The 12,304-nt window shown below is 36.9% G+C and overlaps 1 protein-coding gene across 1 annotated transcript in view; it reads left to right on the top strand.

Annotated features, from left to right (window-relative positions):
- The window catches only part of SLC5A12 (solute carrier family 5 member 12), a 60,804-nt gene that overhangs the window by 32,448 nt on the left and 16,052 nt on the right, over positions 1 to 12,304 (top strand). The gene's annotated exons all lie outside the window — the stretch shown is intronic.

Here is a 12,304-nt window from a genome sequence, read left to right on the forward strand (position 1 = left end):
ACTAAGGACAGAGGTAGTGAGCACCAGAGGATCAAACACCAGTAAGGGTTACACTTTGTCTTGTCTTTTCCCTCTCTGCATGCTTTATTGTTTATCTTACTCTGAGGCTGACTCTCTCCAGACTGGAGAAATATGGCTGTTAACAGATTAAATCCCCCATGAAAGAATAGTTGATGCCTTTATTGCAAGTCCAAAATTTTCAAGGAAGAAACACACTGGACAACATATGTTCTAGGGAGACTACTACTGCTATAACTACAAGGAGACTGTGGAGATAGAGAAAGAAAAAGACAGGAGTGGGAATAGAATGGGGGAGATGGTGGTTGCAAGGCGAGGGAAAAAATAGATTTTTGCTATCTTGTAGCAGCTTTAGAATCTGAGAATTGACATATGGATACACCTGACTGCCAAAGCAAACCTGCAGAGATTCTGCAAACATCCTTCTGGGCCAAATTCAACTTTCTGCTCGCTCCCACCCAATGGATTCAAAGATTAACCTTGATGTTGGAAACTTTCACAAGATGTGCATTGAGACAAAGATTTGGGGATCATAAAAAGTCCTTTTATTTAATCCCCTTCTCTCCTTATTCAACTTTTATGGATCTCCAGATAGAAGAGGAGTCTGGCAGGGAATACATGACATGCTTTGATTCTTAGATAATAAGAATAGTGCCCTCAAAGCACTTATTTCGGATATGGGTTTTGGACAGTTTTTACTGTCCAAAAGTCATAGCTATAGCTTGTTTTCAAGTGAGCACTGGAGGATAACAGAATAATTTTTTATGAATATCAATGGAAAACTTACAGATTGCTAACCATGCTTTGTTCATTGGCCTGTTCGTTTTCCAGAATGTTTTTTCATAGTTGTGATTTTGCATCACTTGAATTGAATATATTATCTATTCCAATAGCTAAAATATTCCTGGTCTGTAGGAGGAATTAAAGAAATTCTGCAAAGAAAACCCCAACATTCAGGTACTCTGTCACCTAAGCAAGTTTTAGGTTCAGTAAGATTGAGCTCTGATTGAAAAGTGAGAGGGAATATCAGAGGTTGTATGCAGTTTCGATTTGTGACTACTTCCCAGACTTACCTTTAGCCACTCTCTTTTACTATTGTAATATCATTCTAGCAACTCTGGTAGCTTCAGGTTGTTGAATGTAACAGCTCCTTTTTGTGTTGAGATACCTATCTGTAATTTTTCCTTCATCCTAGAACATCTTTTTTTTTTTTCCCCTCACCATGCAGGGACCCTCCCAGTGCCTGTCCCTTCCTAAGGAAAGAATTTCCTAACTACGTATCAGTTTAGGTCTCTGTATGCTCTTATAGCACCTTGCTATTTCCTTTCATAAAAATTTCACAACTATAAGCAGGTATATATTGGTTGTTAAATGTTTGTGTACCAGTTAGAGTGCAAGATCTACATCTTTCTGGTTCACCATTGTATGACTGATACCCGGAATGAATAAAAGGATGTATAAATAAATGAATGAATAATTAATGAGTGGCAGGCTTTACTGAGTCCTGGGTTAGGGTAGTCACTACTTTCTGCCTCTACTCCAACCTAAACATACATATAGACACACATGAAAACAGTAGCACAAAAAAGATTTGAAAGATGAATAAAGAGGCCATAGTTCCCATGGAGTCTCAGAAGATGGAGATATGTCTACCTCTGTTTTTCCTAGAGCCCTGCCTTTTCTATCTGCCCTGGACAAGAGGGCAGGCTGGTAGCTCTGCCTTATTTAGCTTAGACTGTGTTCTCACTTTTCTTTCCTTACAGCACCGTGGCTGCCAGCATCAATGCCTTGGCAACAGTGACCTTTGAGGATTTTGTCAAGAGCTGTTTTCCCCATCTCTCCGACAAGCTGAGCACCTGGATCAGTAAAGGCTTATGTAGGTACAGCTGGTGGACCTCCCATTCCATATCGTGAAATATACATGTGGTACATGTCAAAATCCTGCATGTGCTATTTAGGACACACTTATAAACACAAATGCACAGTGAGATATGTGAAGAATCCCACATGTAGACTCTTACACTCCTGAAGATCCAGCAGAGTGACATGCTAGTTTACCTTAACTGACCTTATTTTCAGATACTCTTCTATACTCACCCTACACTCTAGACCAGGCTTGTCCAACCAACAGCCCATGGGCCACATGCAGCCCAGAACAGCTTTGAATGTGGCCCAACACAAATTTGTAAACTTTCTTAAAACATTGTTGTTTTTTTTTGGTAATTTTTTAATCTTATTGGCTATCATTAGTGCTAGCGTATTTTATGTGTAGTGCAAGACAATACCTTCTTTCAATGTGGCTCAGGGAGGCCAAAAGATTGGACACTACTGCAGACTTATTACGTCAATATCTCTTGATTATGCTGTGCGATGGTCATATTAGTCTCTCTACATGGGAAGATGTTCTGCTCACTATGGCCAGTCACTTTGACAAGAAAAACCAAATTCTTTTCTAAAGAATCATTCCTTATTACCAAACTCCCAGTAACCCCTCAAAGAATAATTGTTCATTTCTTAATCATGCAATTGCATATTATGTTTATAATCACTTAAGCACTTATAAGAGTGAATTGCAGTTTCACACCGTTTACTTTTTTAAAGTAAAAACAAATTGTATATTTAATTACTAATAGAAAATGTAGGTAATTTGGGAAAATTTATGTACCTTGTTAAATGAAATTACATCTATCTAACTTTGTTCCTGGTTGTTTTTCCCTGACATACTTGTGACATACACAATAACATATTGTTTTATTTTGTATTTTTTAAAACATGGTATTTGAATGACTGAACAAGTATTAAACCTTCTACTATATTTGTATTGTTTTTCCTTAACACAAACTTCTAAAAGAAAATTACCAGGTTAAATAATACAAATTCACTGATATTTCTTGGTACGTATTATGAAATCTGGTTCTAGCAGGATCGAATCAATAATGATATATAGCAGCAGTGAGTTTTGATATATTTTTTGGTGTGCTTAATATTAGCATTTTTTTAATTGTATTTGGGATCTGGGGTACATGTACACATCCTGTATCCTGCAAGATTGTTGCTTTGCTTAGGTACATACATGCCATGGTGGTTTGCTGTCTTCATCCCCGCCCCGCCCCCCATGCCATCGCCTACATCAGGCATTTCTCCCGGAGTTATTCCTCCCCATCCTCCCCATGCCCCCTCGCTGTCCCTTCCCTTGCCTCTACTCCCCCACCTAGCACTGTGAGTATTGTTCCTGTGCCCAAGTGTTTTCATTGTTCATCACTCGCCTATGAGTGAAAACATGTGGTGTTTAGTTTTCTGTTCTTGTGTCAGTTTGCTGAGAATGTGGTTTCTAGATTCATCCATGTCTCTACAAAGGACACGAACTAGTCATTTTTTATGGCTACATACTATTCCATGGTGTATATGTGCCACATTTTCCCTGTCCAGTCTATCATCGATCGGCATTGGGTTGGTTCCAGGTCTTTGCTATTGTAAACAGTTCCAAAATGAAAATATGTGTGCATGTGTCTTTATAATAGAGTGATTTATAATCCTTTTGGTATATACCCAGTAATAGGATTGCTGGATCAAATGGAATTTCTATTTCTAGATCCCTGAGGAATTGTCACACTGTCTTCCATAATGGTTGAACTAATTTACACTCCCACCAACAGTGTAAAAGTGTTCCCTTTTCTCCACATCCTCTCCAGCATCTGTTGTCTCCAGATTTTTTAATGATTGCCATTCTAACTGGCATGAAATGGTATCTCAATGTGGTTTTCATTTGCATTTCTCTAATGACCAATATTGATGAGCATTTTTTCATATGTTTGTTGGCCGCATATTTGTCTTCTTTTGAAAAGTGTCTGTTCATATCCTTCACCCACTTTTGAATGGGTTTGTTTGTTTTTTTTCTTGTAAATCTGCATTAGTTCCTTGTAGATTCTGGATATTAGCCTTTTGTCTGATGGGTAGATTGTAAAAATTTTTTCCCATTCTGTTGGTTGCTGGTTTACTCTAATGATTGTTTCTTTTGCTGTGCAGAAACTCTTAAGTTTAATTAGATCCCATTTGTCTATTTTGGCTTTTGTTGCCATTGCTTTAGGTGGTTTAGTCATGAAGTCCTTGCCTATGCCTATGTCCTGAATGGTATTGCCTAGGTTTTCCTCTAGGGTTTTTATGGTATTAGTTCTTATGTTTAAATCTTTAATCCATCTGGAGTTAATTTTTGTATAAGGTGTAAGGAAGGGGTCTGGTTTCTGCTTTCTGCACATGGCTAGCCAGTTTTCCCAACACCATTTATTAAACAGTGAATCCTTTCCCCATTGGTTGTTTTTGTCAGGTTTGTCGAAGATCAGATGTTTATAAATGTGTGGCTTTGCCTCCAGGGCCTCTTTTCTGTGCCATTGGTCTATATCTCTGATTTGGTACCAGTAACATGCTGTTTTGATCACTGTGACTTGTAGTATAGTTTGAAGTCAGGTAGCATGGTGCCTCCAGCTTTGTTCCTTTTGCTTAGGATTGTCTTGGCTATATGGTCTCTCTTTTGGTTCCATATGAAGTTTAAAGTGTTTTTTTTTTTCCAGTTCCATGAAGAAGGTCTATGGTAGCTTGATGGGGACAGTATTGAATCTATAAATTACTTTGGGAAGTATGGCCATTTTCACAATATTGATTCTTCCTAACCATGAGCATGGAATGTTTTGCCATCTGTTTATGTCCTCTCTTATTTCCTTTATCAGTGGTTTGTAGTTCTCCTTGAAGAGATCTTTTATATCCTTTGTTAGTTGTATTCCTAGGTATTTTATCCTCTTTGTAGCAATTGTAAATGGGAGTTCACTCATGATTTGGCTATTTGTTTGTCTGTTATTGGTGTAAAGGAATGCTTGTGGTTCCTGCACACTGATTTTGTATCCTGAGGCTTTGCCGAAGTTGCTTATCAGCTTAAGGAGGTTTTGGGCTGAGATGAGGCTCTTCCAAATATACAATCCTGTCGTCTGCAAATAGGGACAATTTGACTTCCTCCATTCCTAATTGAATACTCTTTGTTTTGTTTTCTTGCCTAATTGCTCTGGCTAGAACTTCTAATACTATATTGAATAGGAGTGGTGAGAGAGGGCATCCTTGTCTAGTGCAAGTTTTTAAAGGGAATGCTTCTAATTTTTGCCCATTCAGTATGATATTGGCTGTGGGTTTGTCGGAAATAGCTTTTATTGTCTTGAGATACATTCCATTGGTACCCAGTTTATTGAGAGTTTTTAGCATAAAGGGCTGTTGAATTTTGTCAAAGGCCTTCTCTGCATTTATTGAGATAATCATGTGGTTTTTGTCTTTGGTTCTGTTTATGTGGTGAATTACATTTATAGATTTGTGTATGTTGAACCAGCCTTGCATTCCCAGGATGAAGCCTACTTGATCGTGGTGGATAGACTTTCTGATGTGCTGTTGGATTCAGTTTGCCAGTATTTTATTGAAGATTTTTGCATCAATGTTGATCATGGATATTGGCCTGTAGTTTTCTTTTTTAGTTGTGTCTCTGCCAGATTTTGGTATCAGGATGCTGTTGGTCTCATAGAAAGAGTTAGGGAGGATTTCCTCTTTTTGTATTGTTTGGAATAGTTTCAACAGGAATGGTACCAGCTCCTCTTTGTATGTCTGGTAGAATTCAGCTGTGAACCTGTCTGGACCTGGACTGTTTTTGGTTGGTAAGCTATTAATTGCTGCCTTGACTTCAGACCTTGTTATTGATCTATTCAGGTTTTCAACTTCTTCTTGGCTTAGTCTTGGGAGTATGCAAGTGTCCAGGAATTTATCCATTTCTTCCAGATTTACTGGTTTATGTGCATAAAGTTGTTTGTAGTAATCTCTGATGGTAGTTTGTATTTCTGAGGAATCCATGGTGATCTCCCCTTTATCGTTTTTTATTGCATCTATTTGATTATTCTCTCTTTTCCTTTTTATTAGTTTAACTAGTGGTCTGTCTATTTTGTTGATCTTTTCAAAAAACCAGATCCTGGATTTATTGATTTTTTTGAAGGGTTCTTTATGTCTCTATCTCCTTCAGTTCTGCTCTGATCTTAGTTATTTCTTGTCTTCTGCTAGGTTTTGAATTTTTTTGGATCTTGCTCCTCTAGCTCTTTCAATTTCGGCCAAAGGGTGTCGATTTTAGATCTTTCCTTGTTTCTCATGTGGGCATTAATTGCTGTAAATTTCCCTCTAGAAACTGCTTTAAATGTGTCCCATAGGATCTGGTACATTGTGTCTTCATTCTTGTTGGTTTCGAAGAACATTTTTATTTCTGCCTTCATTTCATTGTTTATCTCTCATTATTATTGTGCGGGAGTCTAAGTCTCTTTGTAGGTCATTACAAACTTGTTTTATATATCTGGGTGCTCCTGCAATGGGTGGTTTGAATTTGATCCTGCCATTTTGTTACTGGCTGCTTATTTTGCCCATTAGTTGATGTGGCTTCTTCATTGAGTCGTTGTTCTTTACCCTTTGGTATGTTTTTGCAGTGGCTGGTACTGGTTGTTCCATTCCCTGTTTGGTACTTCCTTCAGTAGCTCTTGTAAGGCAGGTCTTGTAGTGACAAAATCTCTCAACAATTGCTTGTCCATAAAGGATTTTATTTCTCCTTCACTTATGAAGCTTAGTTTGGCTGGATATGAAATTCTGGATTGAAAGTTCTTTTCTTTAAGGATGTTGAATATTGATCCCCACTCCCTTCTAGCTTGTAGGGTTTCTGCCAAGAGATCTGCTGTGAGTGTGATGGTCTTTCTTTTGTGGGTGACTCGACCTTTCTCTCTGGCTGCCCTTAGGACTTTTTCTTCATTTCAACCCTGCTGAATCTGATAGTTATGTGCCTTGGGGTTGCTCTTCTTGATGAATACCTTTGTGGTATTCTCTGTATTTCCTGGATTTGAATGTTGGCCTGCCTTCTTAGGTTGGGAAAGTTCTCTTGGATAATATCTTGAAGAGTGTTTTCCAACTTGGATTCATTCTTCCCATCGCATTCAGGTACGCTGATCAAGCATAGATTACATCTTCTCATATAATACCATAGTTCTTGGAGGCTTTGTTCATTTTTTTCACTCTGTTTTCTCTAATCTTGCCTTCTCGTTTTATTTCATTGATTTAATCTTCTATCTCTGATATCCTTTCTTCTGCTTGATTGATTCAGCAGTTGAAACTTGTGAATGCCTCCTAAAGTTCTCGTGCTGTGTTTTTCAGCTCCATCAAGTTGTTTATGTTCTTCTCTAAGCTGGTTATTCTAGTTAGCATTTTGTCTAACCTTTTATCAAGGTTCTTAGTTTCTTTGCATTGGGTTAGAACATGGTCTTTTAACGCAGAGGTTTGTTACCACCCACCTTCTGAAGCCTACTTCTGTCAATTTGTCAAATTCATTTTCTGTCTTTTTTTGTTCCCTTGATGGTGAAGAGTTGTGATCACCGGGAGAAGAGGTGTTCTGTTCTTTGATGGTTTCATCCTTTTTGCACTGGCTTTTTCCCATCTTCGTGGATTTGTCTCCCTTTGATCTTTAAAGTTGGTGATTTCAGAAGGAGTCTCTGAGTGGACGTTTTTCTGTTGAGGTTGGAGCTATATCTTTTTTGGCCTGTAGAGGGCGGTGCTGGGCTCTCTCCGGTTCAGTCAGGTTATTGGGTGGGTGAGTAGCCCTTCCCTGGAGTTTGTTTGCAGCTGAGATTGGTCCTGCCTTCCCAGCGGCTGTCTCCCAGAGCTCAATCTTCCTGGTTGGGGTTAAACTGGTGTAGTTGCTTCCAAGCTCTCTGGCGAGGGCTTCAGTTTGAGTTCTGTGGAGGTGAGGACTGCTAGGCCTTATGGTTTGTTTCCCTGCTTTCAATTCTGCCTCCCTCTGTGGGGTGGCCCGTCCTGCTGGCATTAGTCCAAACTTCCACCCAGGTTCCTGGGACAGCTTACTTCAGCCGCTGGTGATGGAGCCGCTGCTCAGATCTGCCTTGACAACCCACAGCCCTCCACAGTCTGTCAGGGCTCTCATGGATGGTGGGTTGTAGGAGGGACGGGGTAAGCACAGGATCCAAATCAGAGCACAGATAGGATGAAGCCCCCTGACCCTCCGAGCTGACTGCACATATCAGGTGGGGAATGTGCCCCTCTACATCTTGATTTGCCCTCCAGGTGGCTCTCGCCCTGCAGCTTCTTCCCTGGGCTATTTTCAGTGCCCTATCAGTCCCACCGAAATGAACCCAGCACCTCGTTTGGAATCGTGAAGTCCTCTAGCCCTCTGTGTCTTGTTCACTGGGAGCTGCATACCGGTGTTGCCTTCTCATGGCCATCTTGGTGCCCCCCCGCCCCCTGCCACTTAATATTAGCATTTTTAAAAATTGCCCATGTTAGTGGACAAAATGGCATCACATTTTTGCTTTAATTTACATCTTTTGATGTATACAGTATTTGACTATTTTTCAGATAGTAACAATTTATATATTTCTGTAAAAAATTATGCTTTCTGTATATTTGTTGATAGGACATTAGAAATTTTATTGTTTGCAAAATCTCTTTATATAGAGATGAACTAAGTCCTTTGTCTATTAGTTATTTTTAAACATGTTTTTCATGTATAGACATTTCTAATTTTGTTTGATCAAATATATCATTTTATTATTTTATCATTTCTTTATGCCTATAAATTTCTTACATTAAAAACTTACGTTTACTTATATTTTCTTTTAGAGTCTAAGTACTTTTATATTTTATGTTCAATACACCTGAATTATTTATTTAATTTGTGATTTAAGATAAATTATTTTTCTTTATAGTTCACTTTCCCAGCATTCTTTTTTCAATATTCCTGTTTTAAAAATATTTTCTTTAATAAAAACATATAAAGTTTTTTCATCTATAAGAGTATGTTTCATGTTATGTACTTATTTTCCTTAATTACAAGACTAAACCATTTTGTTTTATATTATAGCTTTGTAGAATTTTATTTAAACATCCGATAGAATGATTTCTCATTTTTCTTTCGGTTTAAAGATTTAAAATGTTTCCATTGTAATTCTTACAAAAAAATTTTGGTGATTCATTGCTGTTTATTCTTTCAAATTAACTTTAAAGTTTATTGCATGGAGCCTATCTGAACATCCCACTGCCACTTCCCATCCCATGGGATTACATTAAACCTGAAAATCCATTTGGGAACAACTGACATCTTTGTAAACCTTTTACCTAGCAATAGCAATTATTTTTTTCTATTTAATTCTAATTGTATTATAGTTTTTATTTTACATATTAACTATATTCATGTCTTCCTCTTTCAGCTCCTCTTCCTTCCTCCCCTTCGCTCTCTTCTTTTCTTCCTCCTCTCTTCTTCTCCTTCTCCTCCTTTCTTCCTCCTCCTCCTTCTCCTTGATATTTTGATTAAGATGCTTTCCCCATAATGTCTTCTAAACTATTTATTATCAGTGTGGAAAAGCTGTAATTTTTTGTTTGTTTTTGTTTTGAAAAGGATATATCGGATCATTTACTTGATTCTCATTGATTCTTAAAATACAAATTGATTTTATAGACAGTGTGGAGTTGTTGCTTGCAAATATGAATAGTTTTATCACCCCTTTATTCTTAATTGGTTTTCTAATTTAGGTTGCTTTTTGCTTTTTATATCCTTCACTTTTTCTCTTATTTTCATAACTTTGTCCTTTTCCTTTGCATCCTTGAAGTTTTTCTCTATGTTACTTTGAATTCTCCCTATATAAACCTCTTAACAATAGTGATTTCAATTATGCTATTGTGTTATGTTCCTTACATTTTACTATAAAAATTAAGTTATATGGTCAAGTTTAAAAACTTTATTGTGAACTCGCATGTATACATTGCCTCGAGTCTCCATAAATATTTTCCTAAACTTGCTTTTTCACATATCCATCCAGTTGTCTATTTGTTCATTAATCCATCATATTTTTATATATTTAAAAGTAAATTGTGGACCTCTGCAGACTTCCCCCAAATTATTATAACATGCACATTGTTAATCATAATTCACTATTTGTTTCAAGGTTTTTTTAATGTAAAAAATTCACCTACAAAGAAATGGACAAATATTAAATAAACATTTCTTGAGTATTGACAAATGCAAACACCTACGTAACCCAACCACTTATCAAGATATATTACCTCCACCCTGGAAAGCTCTTCTATGTCTTCTCTAGTTATGCTCTTCTCCCAATCACCCTCTAGAGGCAACTACTGTTCTAATTTTTTCTACCATAGATTAGTTTTACCTCTTCTAGAATTTTATATAAATGGGATCACACAATTGCATTTTTTTGGTAACACCCTTCTTACGGCATAAAGTTTTTGAGATTACATGATGCTTTGTGTGTATTCATAGTTTATTCTTTTGTATTGCTGAATAGTATGCCATATATGCACATACCACAAATTTTTTTGTAACATCTATTTCTACTGATGAGCCTGTACTATTTCTGTTTGAGGTCATTATGAACAAAACTGCTATGAATACTCTTGCACAAGTCTTTTTGTGTACATGTTTCCATTTCTTTTTGATAAATAGCTAGGCGTGGAATTGCTTAGTCAACTATCCTCATTTTAATTTCCTTGTGATTTTTCCTTATCATACCTGGATCCATCTTCATCTAAACGTGTTGATGTTGCAGCCTATCTTACTGTTCTTTTCATCTTATTTGTTTTCTCTTTACCTGTATGTTCTTGCTTCATTGAGTCTGTGTATTCTTGCAGCATATTAAGATTGTCAAAGTTTTAAATTATTTTTTCTGGTTCCTAAAGTGAATTACTTGCAGAAAGCATACTATTTATTTTAGTTTTTATATTAATATATTTGTTCCCTTTTTTGTCAACATTTTGTCATGTATTCTGTATTTTCTTTTTTTACTTGCTCTTGAAGAAGAGAGGAATGTTGACCACATGTTTACCAACTGGGTTGTTGAATTGCCTTGATTCTGCTCACTCTCAGTGAGAACTGATAGCAAGTACATGGGCATTGCTGCTAGTATAATTCTCAATTTCTAGCAGATATCCATGGATATGCTTGATTGAGGTAGAAGTTTCACCTATGCCGGTGTTTTGTTTTCTGATCCTCTGACCTGATGCCACAATGGGAAAACCCATAGCATTTTCTGCAACTGTGGGGTTTTCTGTCCCTCTACTGCTTTGTTTGTGGGAGATATTCCAGGTATCATGGAATCCCCACAAATTTCCTATAAACTTCCTACCTGGCAGGTTGCTGTTGGTTGCAATCTAGTATAAGTATCAAGATTTTGTGGGGAGGATAGAATCAATTCTCTAGTTAGCACAAAAAGAGAAGAACTTTTGAATTGAGGGATGGCTGCCTAGAACCTCATTTGAACAGGTAACCATTGGTCCGATGAGAGAGCAGTCAGAAGGAGAGAAAAAATATCTTTTCTTCTGTTTTTCAGGCATATAGGACTCTCCTTTTTCATGAAGCAATACAAAGTCATGGCAAACATTATTTTCTGTAGTCTAATCTAATCTACCTACCTAATAGTCTAATAGTAGTCTATCTACCTAATTGTAGTCTAATATATCTATACTATATAGATATATTAGTATATAGATAGTGGGAGCACTTTTAGAATTTTAACAAGTGTTTATTGATCAATCTGGACGTTTTCTTATTTTTCTGTGTCTTATTGAAAAGTTGGAAAAGACAGCCTCAAAAGTTACTGGTCTGATTTCAAGAGTGAATTCCTGATAAGAAATATCATGTATCAAATCTGATATAAAATAATAAAAATGATAAATACATAGTACTTGTTGTTTACCAGGCATTGTTCTTGGGCATACACATATACTTGTTGGATTAATTTACAAGTAGTTCCTTCCTAGAATGAAAGCTGTTAGAAACAGGAATCAAGTTCTAACTTTATAGCACTGGCATCTGGTACAATGTCTAATCCATGGTCAGTATTCAATAAGATTGAATTACTAGTCATATTGGGAACTGTGCTGGATATATAGCTGATGGAGAATGTTTAAAAAGAATCAACATAATAGTTTTCTTTCTGTTTCTGTCACTGTGGCTCTGTCTCTGTCTATCTGCTACTTTTTGCCTATCTTTCTACTATTTAATTTATGTGTTATTACTGGATTTCAGGGTACTCTTGAGATGATTTTTAAACAAAGATATATATAAAACAATGACTCTTTAAAAGATGGTTTAAAAGAAGGCATTATTCCCAGCCCTTTGGGAGGCCAAGGCGGGAGGATCACGAGGTCAGGAGTTTGAGACCGGCCTGGCCAATATGGTGAAACCCTGTCTCTACTAAAA

The sequence above is a fragment of the Cebus imitator genome, unplaced genomic scaffold (assembly GCF_001604975.1).
Source record: "Cebus imitator isolate Cc_AM_T3 unplaced genomic scaffold, Cebus_imitator-1.0 Scaffold113, whole genome shotgun sequence".
In the NCBI taxonomy this organism is placed as follows: Eukaryota; Metazoa; Chordata; class Mammalia; order Primates; family Cebidae; genus Cebus; species Cebus imitator.